The following is a 10,285-nucleotide window of genomic DNA, read 5'->3' as shown; positions in this document are numbered from 1 at the left end:
TACCTTGCACCTTTGAATTGCTTGCTCTAAAGGATCCTGGAATTTTCCCTCAAGGTTTCTAGGAACTTTAGTTTAATAATCTGGGGTTCCAGTCCAGTTTATCCAAGTAACCTCCTTATAGGTCCACTTTTTATTCAGAGGCCACTGTGGCTGGACATATCGCGGTGTAATCAATACGGCCATGAGCATTTTTGAATTCAATTTTTCACAGAAAAGGTGGAAGGGAGGGAACTAAAAACCCTGCACTTTCTTTTTCTTCTCATCTAATCCCCTTGACGAGAGACTACATAGTGATGGCTTTAGAGATAGAACATGGTTAGCTTGACTTGATGATTGCGAAGGGATATAACATCTAATCATGAGATATTGATCCTTCTTAACTTTCTTGATTACCATTCGACCCTCTTCTATGACCCTCTTCTTTGAGTAAAGCTTATCTCTCACAAAGGAACCTTTATCTCTTATTACTTCTTCATTCATTGTTGATCCAGTGGGACCTTCTATGACCATATCTGATTTTTAGAACTGACTTGAGATATCTTGCTCCTTAATAGGTCCTCGATCACTTGTCACTGTTATTTCAGCTCCATCACTAACATTCATAATTCTATTCAAATCCTTTACAACGGGATCCTCTAGTGGCTTTTCTCCATGGATCACAACATTCACCATCTCCATTAATTTGGTCATTTGTTCTCTTGATTCATTCTGGAACATTTTTGCTTGATCGATCATCTCTTGTTGGGTCTTTACGAGTTGCTCCTGAATTCTCTCGATCTTACCAACACGCGCTAATATCTCATTCATTGCTTTCTATCTTTCCAGAAACACGCCCCGGGAATTTTAATTGGCTTTCAGAAAATCTGGCACAATATCCTTTATGAGTTACTCTCATGTTTTCATGCTTTATATATGTAAAAATGCTTAAATTAAAGAAGTGCGAATGCAACTGTAAATGTCAAATGCAAATACAAAAGGTGTTAATTCCATAAGTGACCACCATAGAATAACCTTCATTGAACACAAAAGGTTTCAGTACATACTTTACAGATAATGAATAGCTTTAACTCCTAACTTCTCTATCCCTCTTAAAAGCCAAGTTAATTTCCACTAATATTTATGTGTTGAGTTGTCAATATGCTTTAATTCTCTCATAAAGCCGACTAAATCAACCAGTTTATGAGCAACATTGTTTGCTTAGGCAGCAACTTCCTTTATGGCATTGTCTTTTTCCTGCATCTTTTGTGTCAATTCTAAGAGTTGTAGAAAATTTTGTTCATTTTTCCATGTAAGAAAATCTTTTTTGCTACGAATTTCCCTTACAAGATCTCCATAATCATCTATAAACTTCATCAATGTTTTGTTTTTAGCCCTAGTGGCTTCCAGTTCAGCATCATTCTCACGCTTGTGGTGATGATACGAAACTTCCATATTAGTTATGGATATATTCAACATTTAGTTTTCATCTTGACATCTTCCTAAATCATTATGGTAGTATTGCGCCTTTTTTCAGCAATCTGTAAATCATGAGAGAACTTCTTAGCTCGACCTTCGTGTGTCTTTTCCAGTGTTCAGCGTCTTTTTTAGTTTAATGACCCTTATTGTCCACTCTTTCGGGGTATTTCCTATACCAACATTTTTAAAGGCTAGATTGATCCTTTGAAAACCATTATGAATGGCTTTCATCTCTCCACTTAGTTTATCGTTTTCATTCCTAAAATAACGAATTTGAACTTCATACTTTAGCAAATTTTCTTTCTTCTAGATGCCCTCACTGATACCCTTACCATTGAACACTTTTGGCACCAATCTAACAGGACAATCAGTTACCAAACAAGGTCGGTCTTTTATCTTGAACTCTAAGATTCCATGATCCAAAAAATGTTGGACTCAATGCTTGAAGGTGGTGCAATTCTTAATGGAATTTCACTAAGCTCCGACATGATATTTACAATGAATATTGACATCATCCCAGCATGGATATGGAGGTTGCCAAGGTTTCATATAATGCAGAGCCACCTCTCGGGCTTTTAGTAGCTTCTCGTACAACTCCTTATATGATATAGAGATATAATCAAAATGAGAGCCACTTCTCAGCTTGGATTGAACTTGAGTCTCCGAATTTGGGAGCAAACTCATAAATACCAATGAGTTCTAATTGCATGACTTCTTTTCATCTCTGGGAACTTCTATAGTTGTCACCATTTCTTTGGTATTTCTAGATAATTTGTTGATACGAATGGTAAATGTGCGTGATTTCTCAGATTGGTTAAGATCAGTGGTCTCTCGTGTATTTAACATCGTATGATGTTCTTCATTGAGCTTTTTTTCTCTTGCATAAGTCTAGAGGAATGGTTAATGCAAAACAAACCTAATTGCATGATTTATAGTTCTCATACATTTATTCAGAAAATAAAATTATACTACAAAAATTAAAAGACTCAAAAGAGTTTTTCCTTGTGTACTCTCCTCATGGGATTTCTAAGGTTTGGTTAGGCTCTAATCTAGGTTCGAGTTATAGGTTCACTATATGCTGAGTTCGACTCTAAAGTAGAATGTTCTCACATTGTCCTTGTCAATGTCCCCTTGGGCTGCAAGAACCTTAATCCTATCCCATCATAGACTTTTGGATCGAGTTCAATTAGAGGAAACACACCTCCTTATGTCCATACGGAGGTGAAAACCATCATGAGGACCATAAGGCGTGAGCTCCAGAAACGATCCACTATCTCATGCGGATGCGAAAAAGACACGAGGGAGTAGTTTCTCATTCATACTTAAATAGGATGGAGCAGTGTTTTAGCTCATGTCATGATAATGCAATGTACAGTGTGTGAGGAAAAGATAAAAAAAGAAACACATAATCACAACACACAACACTCATTCAATTCCCATAAAGACACAATTAATCTGAAAACATTAGAAAACGAATCAGTACAACTATTTAATATCAAATCAATTTATACAAAGAATGATTATTTAAAATAATCAAAGGATAAAAAACTAAATTAAAACAAACTTATAATTTTTATTGCAAAGACGATTAATTAATGAACTGGTGGCTTGACTCTCTGAAAATACGTCCCTAGCGGAGTCGCCAAGCTGTCAAAAAAGTCTTTACAAATTTTTTAGGGCTATGGCAGAGATCGATCCAACTTAATCTTGAAAATGGTTGGGTTTTAAAATAAATATATAAATAAACAAATTTAGAGTCACCATCAATCTTTGGGTTAGATAAGTCGAATATCTAAAAATATCTTTTAAAATAATTTTAAGAAAAACAATTCTAAAAGATAAAAAAATAATGATCTGAGTTTAACAAGAAATTTGTTTTGACAAGGGTTCAAGAGTCAGTTACGCATGGGGAAGGATTAGCACCCACACATTCCCAAAATCGGTACCTAGTCGATTAATTGATTGTCTTTGCAATGAAATTTACAAGTTCGAATTTAATTTAGTTAAATATCCCTTAAAACAATATTATATATATATTTAAAACCAAATAATATTTAATTATTTCCTATCGAGAAGAAATGACCCCTCATACCTTGAGGCAATCAATTCTTACACTATTTAGAATAAAGAAATATTACAGTTTCATTGCAATATTCAAATACATGAAATTAAACAAATTTAAAAATTACCAATCCTTTTAGAAAGAAGAAGGATATTTGATTATTTAAACACGTCGAGATCAGACCTTAGATAAGTTCTAACGATCTTTTCTCGAAGAATTTAAATAGAACAATATTTTTTGTTCTCTTTCCTAATTTTTAAATGAGATCAAATTTTAGGGTTTCACTTAACGGGACATATTTTTATTTTTAAATTGTCAGAAGTAGCTTTCTCATAATTTAAGACGACCACCTCAAGTCAACTTTAAAACGTAATACCTTCTAGCATCCCCGTCGCGTGAACCATCATTAGAGAACTCCCACGCCCCCGCCGTCAATAATTCGTACCAAACAGTGAAAAAAAAAGATAACCATGTTAATCAAATATCTAATCCAAATCCTAAACCCATTTTAAAAATAAAATAAGTATTGAAAACCAGGATTTTATCCACCAAACTCAGAAAAATCATTCCTACTCTATACCACCATCAAATCGGTTACAAATAAACACGCAAGAAATGAAAATAAAGGCGGAAAGAAAAGTTGATAAGAGGGGAAGGTCGATATAAAAAAGAAATGGAGAGCAAAAAAAAATAGAGAGCTTCTTTTGAAAAAGAAAAAGAAAGAAAGCAAAAAAGAGAAACAAAAGGGAAACTTACCACCGAAACAAATTCTCGTCACCAGAGAGAAGAGAAACCTTTAAAAGCTGAACGTATATCTCTAGATCTAGGATATTTGGGGGTCTTTAGGTATATGGGTGTTAGGATTCAGGTTTAGGGTAAAAAGGGGTTATTTTGGGTTTGTTTTTCAAACTCTAGCCACCGTGGACGACGATGGAGAGTTTCGGTAGACGGTGGCCGGAGGCTACCGGCCTCTTCTCGATGGGTAAGAGAAGAGAGAAGGCAGAGAGAAAAGAAAATCACTCTTTAGAGAGAGAAAAGAAATGAGGAAATAAGGGTTTATGGGCTAAAAGGTTGGTCTTTTATGTATATATATACCCTACACTAAACGTCGTCGTTTAACGAGGGATCGGGGAGCATTTTTTCGCGTGTAGGTTAATCGCATCTTAGGTCCCCTGAGCTTTGTAACTTCATCTTTTAGACATTTAATGAAAGCTTTATCTCTCTGTTTGAGCACTATTTTTTGCTTCATATTTATTTTAGTCCCTGTAAAATTTTATTTATGTTTGCTTAGATGTTTATAGTTTTGCTTGTTGATTTTACATGATTTTTACTTAGGTCCTTTATATGTACCAATATATAAATTTGAGATTTATGATTTGGATTTTATATTATCCTTTTTATTCGTTTTAGTCGTTATTGTTATTTATGGTATATTTTATTTCCAGCACTTGCATTGTTTAATATATCTTATTTTGGCTCTTGTTGGTTATTGGTACTGTTGTTTGGTCCTTCGAATCTTTGTTAATACTATTATGATACTTTGAAATATCTTTTATATTCGAATGATTTTTAATATATATTTAATATATGTATTTTATTTAAAAGCTAAAGCAATGTTACTTCGTATGGGGAATCCATGGAAATGTGCCTTAACTGAAGAGAATCATGTTCCCAAAGATTGTACATATAAAGTAACATCTTTTTATATTCAAGTTTATATATATATATAATTTTTATCTAAAAATATGGTAATATTATTTTGTACGAGGAATCCATAAAAATACCCCTTAACTAAATAAGAAGGTATTTTCGAGGATTGTTTTTACAAAAATAATATCCCTTTTTATTTTTTCTAAAAAGGATCACAATTTAAATGTATATTCAAGTTTTCCAATTTCAACATTCAGATGACGTATAATCGCTTAGGTACCGATTTAGGGTGCTGTGGGGGATGCTAATCCTTCTCTATGCATAATCAACTCCCGAACCCTTTTTAAAATGAGTTTCTGGTTAAATGCGGATCACTTTTTATCTTTTAAAATTATTTTTCTTAAAATTGTTTTAAAATATATTTTAAGGTATTCAACCGACCTAGCCCAAAGGTCGATGGCGACTCCAAATTTATTTATTTATTTATCCACATATTTTAAAACCAAGTATTCCCATATTTAAGTTGGATCACTCCTCGCCAATGCTCTAAAAAATCTTAAGGACCGTTCCGACAGCTTGGCGACTCCACTGGGGATGCATTATAGAGTCAGGCCGTAATCGATTATACGTCATCTTTTTGGTTGAAAATGGTAAATATGAATGATATTTAAATTTTGATCCTTAAGTTTTGTTTGCATCACATCGCATTTTTTATTAGTCGTACTAATGTGATTGGTTTACGTGTTTCAGATTTCTGACCTTTTTAGTTTGATTGTTATATGATCGAGGCAAAGAATTGTGAGTTTCCCCTCATACACACCATAACTGTTTCATATTTATAGCCTTCTAATTGTGCTCTGTCCCATTAGGTAGGGGTGAACACTACGCTTACGTGAGAAAAATTATTTTTCTCCGCATGGGCTTTAGCAAGTAACCTCTGGGGGTACATATGCCTCATATTTACGAGTGAAACATTAAGTTTCCTCATAGGGACATGGGGAAATGCATCCTCTTTAATTGAAATCGATTCGTTTAAGTATATAATGGGTGATAATCGAGAGTCTGACAAGCTCAAGGGGGCACCAGCAAAGGTCAATTCGAGGACCCTGTTAGTAGTACCAAATTTATGCCCATTTTATATTGAATCTCTATCTACGGTTCTTCAAAAGTCACAAAGGGGAAACTCATTCTAATATTTTCCTCGAATCTAATTATTTTTTTGCAAGAAGAATGAGAACTAGAAAAGTATGTGTTTAGGTTTTATATTTCCGTACGAAGCCTGTGAGCTAAAAATATGATAAGGATTTAATTGCCAAATAAAAGCATAAGGGTAAAATGTCGGGTAGATTATATGTGGGTAGGGTTTATGATATATTTTCTTGTTATTCGATTATTCATTATATATACTGACACAATTTTATTTTTGTTTCTATTTTTTTGTACTGTTGCATGGCATGATCATTCATTAAGAAAGGTGTTGGTTCACGAAGTGGTCATCAGAGTAGAAGGCAGTCATAAAATGGACAAGAGTTTTCATAACAAGGAAATAAAGAATGCAGAAGTGAGGTCATGGTCTGAACAAACTAAGAGGAAGAAGGGGGATAGTTTGACTGAAGACTACATATCAGTTCTACCAGAGGTCGCTCCCGTCATTATGAAGTAAAATGATCTGCAAGGGCTATGTGAAATCTGGGAGAGTTAGAAATCTGATACGAAGCACGCATTCTGGAAAAAGTATGGTGACATAGCTCTTTTTGTTTTATGTGAAAGTAAATAAATCATTGATCAAAGCTCTGATCCAGTTTTGGAATCCAACATATAGTTGTTTCACGTTCAAGAAGGAGGACATGACTCCCACACTGGAAGAGTAAACCTCCATATTTCATTTCGAAACGATACACTTGGATAGAATCTACTCAAAGGCGACAAGATTGCAACCCTTCAAAAGAAAGCTCACAAAGATTACCAGAATGAGGGAGAAATGGGTAGCTGGTCGAATCCAAAAGAAATGAGAGTCTGACTATTTTCCTTGGCCGTGCATTAAGGAACTGATTTTCAAACACTATGATATTGAGAAGAGCATGGAAATGTTCGCTTTGGAAATTTATGGAGTAGTGATTTTCCCAAAAGTTCTTTGCCATATAAAATCCATCGTGGTTGATTTATTTGAGCATTTGGAAAGGAAAATGAATCTTGTTCCTGCAGTCTTAGCTGAGACATTCAAGTCACTTAACAGTTGCAAAAGAGCAGAGAGTAGCCGCTTCACTGGGTGTGTCAAATTGCTTACTGTATGGATACGTATCCACTTTTGCAAGATTGATCGAAAATACAGTCATCGATTCTCAAGTGTCTATTCACCCTTGAAAGATTTCCTCACCAAAGAATGGTCTGAGCATCACACAAGAAAAGATTGAGTTTCACTTTTCAGGAATTTAAAAGATCACGATATAGTGTGGCGCGTCCCTTGGTTAGCTTTTGACGATATATTGTACAAATGCAGGAATTCAGATTGGGTAACTCAGTGAGGGCTATGGGGTGGAGTAGGTTATGCTCCACTGATGGTGTTAATAAAATATGGGGTACGCCAATTCGTCCCAGTCACCTCAGGCCTAAGTAAGTATGAATTTGTGTACCAGTGAGATCACTACAAGAAAATCGCTTGTTTAATGTCAGATGCATGGAAGTTAACCTTTCGAGCCGATGTGGTAGCAGCCGAGGTCATGTTAACACCAGATTATGTGGCTTGGAGAGTTGTAAGGAACAATGAAATCATTCCCTTAGCTGACCGTGATTGAGTTATTTCTTTAGAGAGCAATTCAGATATGTGTCGTCTGAGTTGAAAATATTGAGGAATGAATATGAAGCTGAAATTGCCAATAAGGAAAAAGATTATGAATGTCTTAGGTAAGAGAATTTCATGTTATACCTTGATAGTGGATTCCATAGTAAACAATTTGAGCTCATACGAAAGAGGAAATATTAGGTTGAGGTAGATTTTACGAACTTACAGAAAGATTCCCGAAAAATGAATCGGGCATGGGAAATTGTTAGACTAGGAAAAACTTTAGAGTAATGGAAGTTGGAACTCAAGGCTGAAAGGATCGTCGAGTTAAGGACGTCAGATCTGAAAGAGAACGATGTATTAGAGAACTAGATGCAGAGAAGAAGAAAAGAGATCAAGAACTCGAGATAGAGAAGAAGTCCTGGGCACGTGCACTGAGTGGTGAAAGAAAAAAAGATAAAGAATTGAGAAAAAGGAACAACCTGAGCAAGAAACGAGAAGAGGAGCTCACTTTTGAAGTGCAATGGTTGCAAGCTAATATTGAGAAGCTCAAAGAAGAAAATCAGAGCAAATTAAGCGAGATAGAGGAGGGGAAGCGAAGAGTAGAACAATTAGAAGTTGAGAAAAGTACTATGTTTAAAGGCTTCATAATAGAGGTGAATAGCATGCTAAGTGAACTTGAGATTAAAGGACGAAGAATAGATGAGCTTGAAGATGAGAAGAGGTGAAGCAGTGAAAAGTTCAAATTAGAAAGGCAACATCAATTTCATGTGCTCCAAGGTAATAATGATAAAGTTTTCCTCTGGATACAATGATGTGGAACAAAGAACGAGCGAATAGAGGTCCTTAATCAAGATATGGAAGCAAGGCATGAGGAAGAGTTAGTTAAGGCTCAGGCTAAGAATAAAGAGTATAGTGCTTACATTCTGCAGCTCAAAAATTCCTTTTTTTATAGAGAATGGGCATCACGGGCCGACATATCTAAGGGTTAGGCTTGAAGAATATCACTTTGCGAAGAAAGGTTCATGATTTAGATAATGCCTTGCGAATTTTTCAAGTACAGATCACTGGTCTTAAGCGCACTATCCGAAGCACCAGGCGGCAGTGACAGAATGTGAGTGATTACTTTGAGGACTGGAAAACAAATGTAAATCATGTAATCATTGAAACCATGAATCAATTAAGAGGTGTTGCAAGAGAGTTAGGAGAGATGGACATCCAAGCAATAGTTATCCAGAGCTATACAAATCCAGCATCAGATTTGGGAAAAAGGATCACTTGGCTTGTCAATGAGATAATGTAGCTGAATACTAGAGCTAGACCTTTTCTGTAATGGATTCATCTTGTAATGATGATGCTTTATCCTAAATGAAAGTTTTTATAAGACTGATCACGTTTTATGAATCAATGCCTTTCTACATATATTTACACTTTATTTACAATTCAAGTTTTGTGTTCTTCATTTTATTCGTACTTTTACAATTATTTGTTCAGTATTTTACTTCCATATAATTTGCATTCATCTTTAAAATATCTAAATTAACAATAAAGGTTACACTATAGAATACTGGACACTTCTAAGCATCCATGCCATACACAGAAAAAGGCAATGGACGAGATAATTGCCCAAATTGAAAAGACTCAACTCGAAATGCATGAGAGCGTCAAGAAAGCTGAAGAGGAGATGTGCAAACAAATGTTGAAATCCTATAATGATCTGATGGAGAAACTTGCAAGCATGTTACAAGAAAGAAGTATAGGTCGAGAAGATGCCCCAGTTGTCGGTGCTACCACCGAAGAACCTTTGTACCCCCAGGTTTCGCACCACGATCGGATCATGGAAAAGCTACAACTATTAGTGTTACCACTAAAGAACCCCTATACCCCAGGCTTTACACCACCTCATGTTAGAGCACAATAAGGAGAGGTTACACAGCCAGAAAGAGGGCACATAAATTTATCTAGCACCTCCTTAAACCAACAAGTTGAAGATGTCACAGATTTTGACTAGAAAGGCAGGAAAGAACCAAACAAACAATTTGAGTAAAATGGAAATAACTAGAATAATAAATTAGGTCTATGAAGGAGGACACTAGCATGTATGGAATTGATGCTAAAGAATTGAGTTTGGTTCCTGATTTGGTGTTTACACCCAAATTCAAAGTTCCAAAATTTGAAATATTCAATGGCACGAGATGTCCCTCGGATCACATCACTATGTTCTGTAGAAAAATGATTGGCTATGTAGGGGATGATCGACTATTGATTCATTATTTCCAAGAGAGCTTAACAGGTTCTGTTATTCGATGGTACAACTAATTGTGCAGGGGTTCATA

Source organism: Hibiscus syriacus, unplaced genomic scaffold (assembly GCF_006381635.1).
Source record: "Hibiscus syriacus cultivar Baekdansim isolate YM2019G1 unplaced genomic scaffold, ASM638163v2 tig00112231_pilon, whole genome shotgun sequence".
Taxonomy (NCBI): Eukaryota; Viridiplantae; Streptophyta; class Magnoliopsida; order Malvales; family Malvaceae; genus Hibiscus; species Hibiscus syriacus.
The sequence above is the reverse complement of the archived record's forward strand: the minus strand, read 5'-3'. Positions refer to the sequence as shown.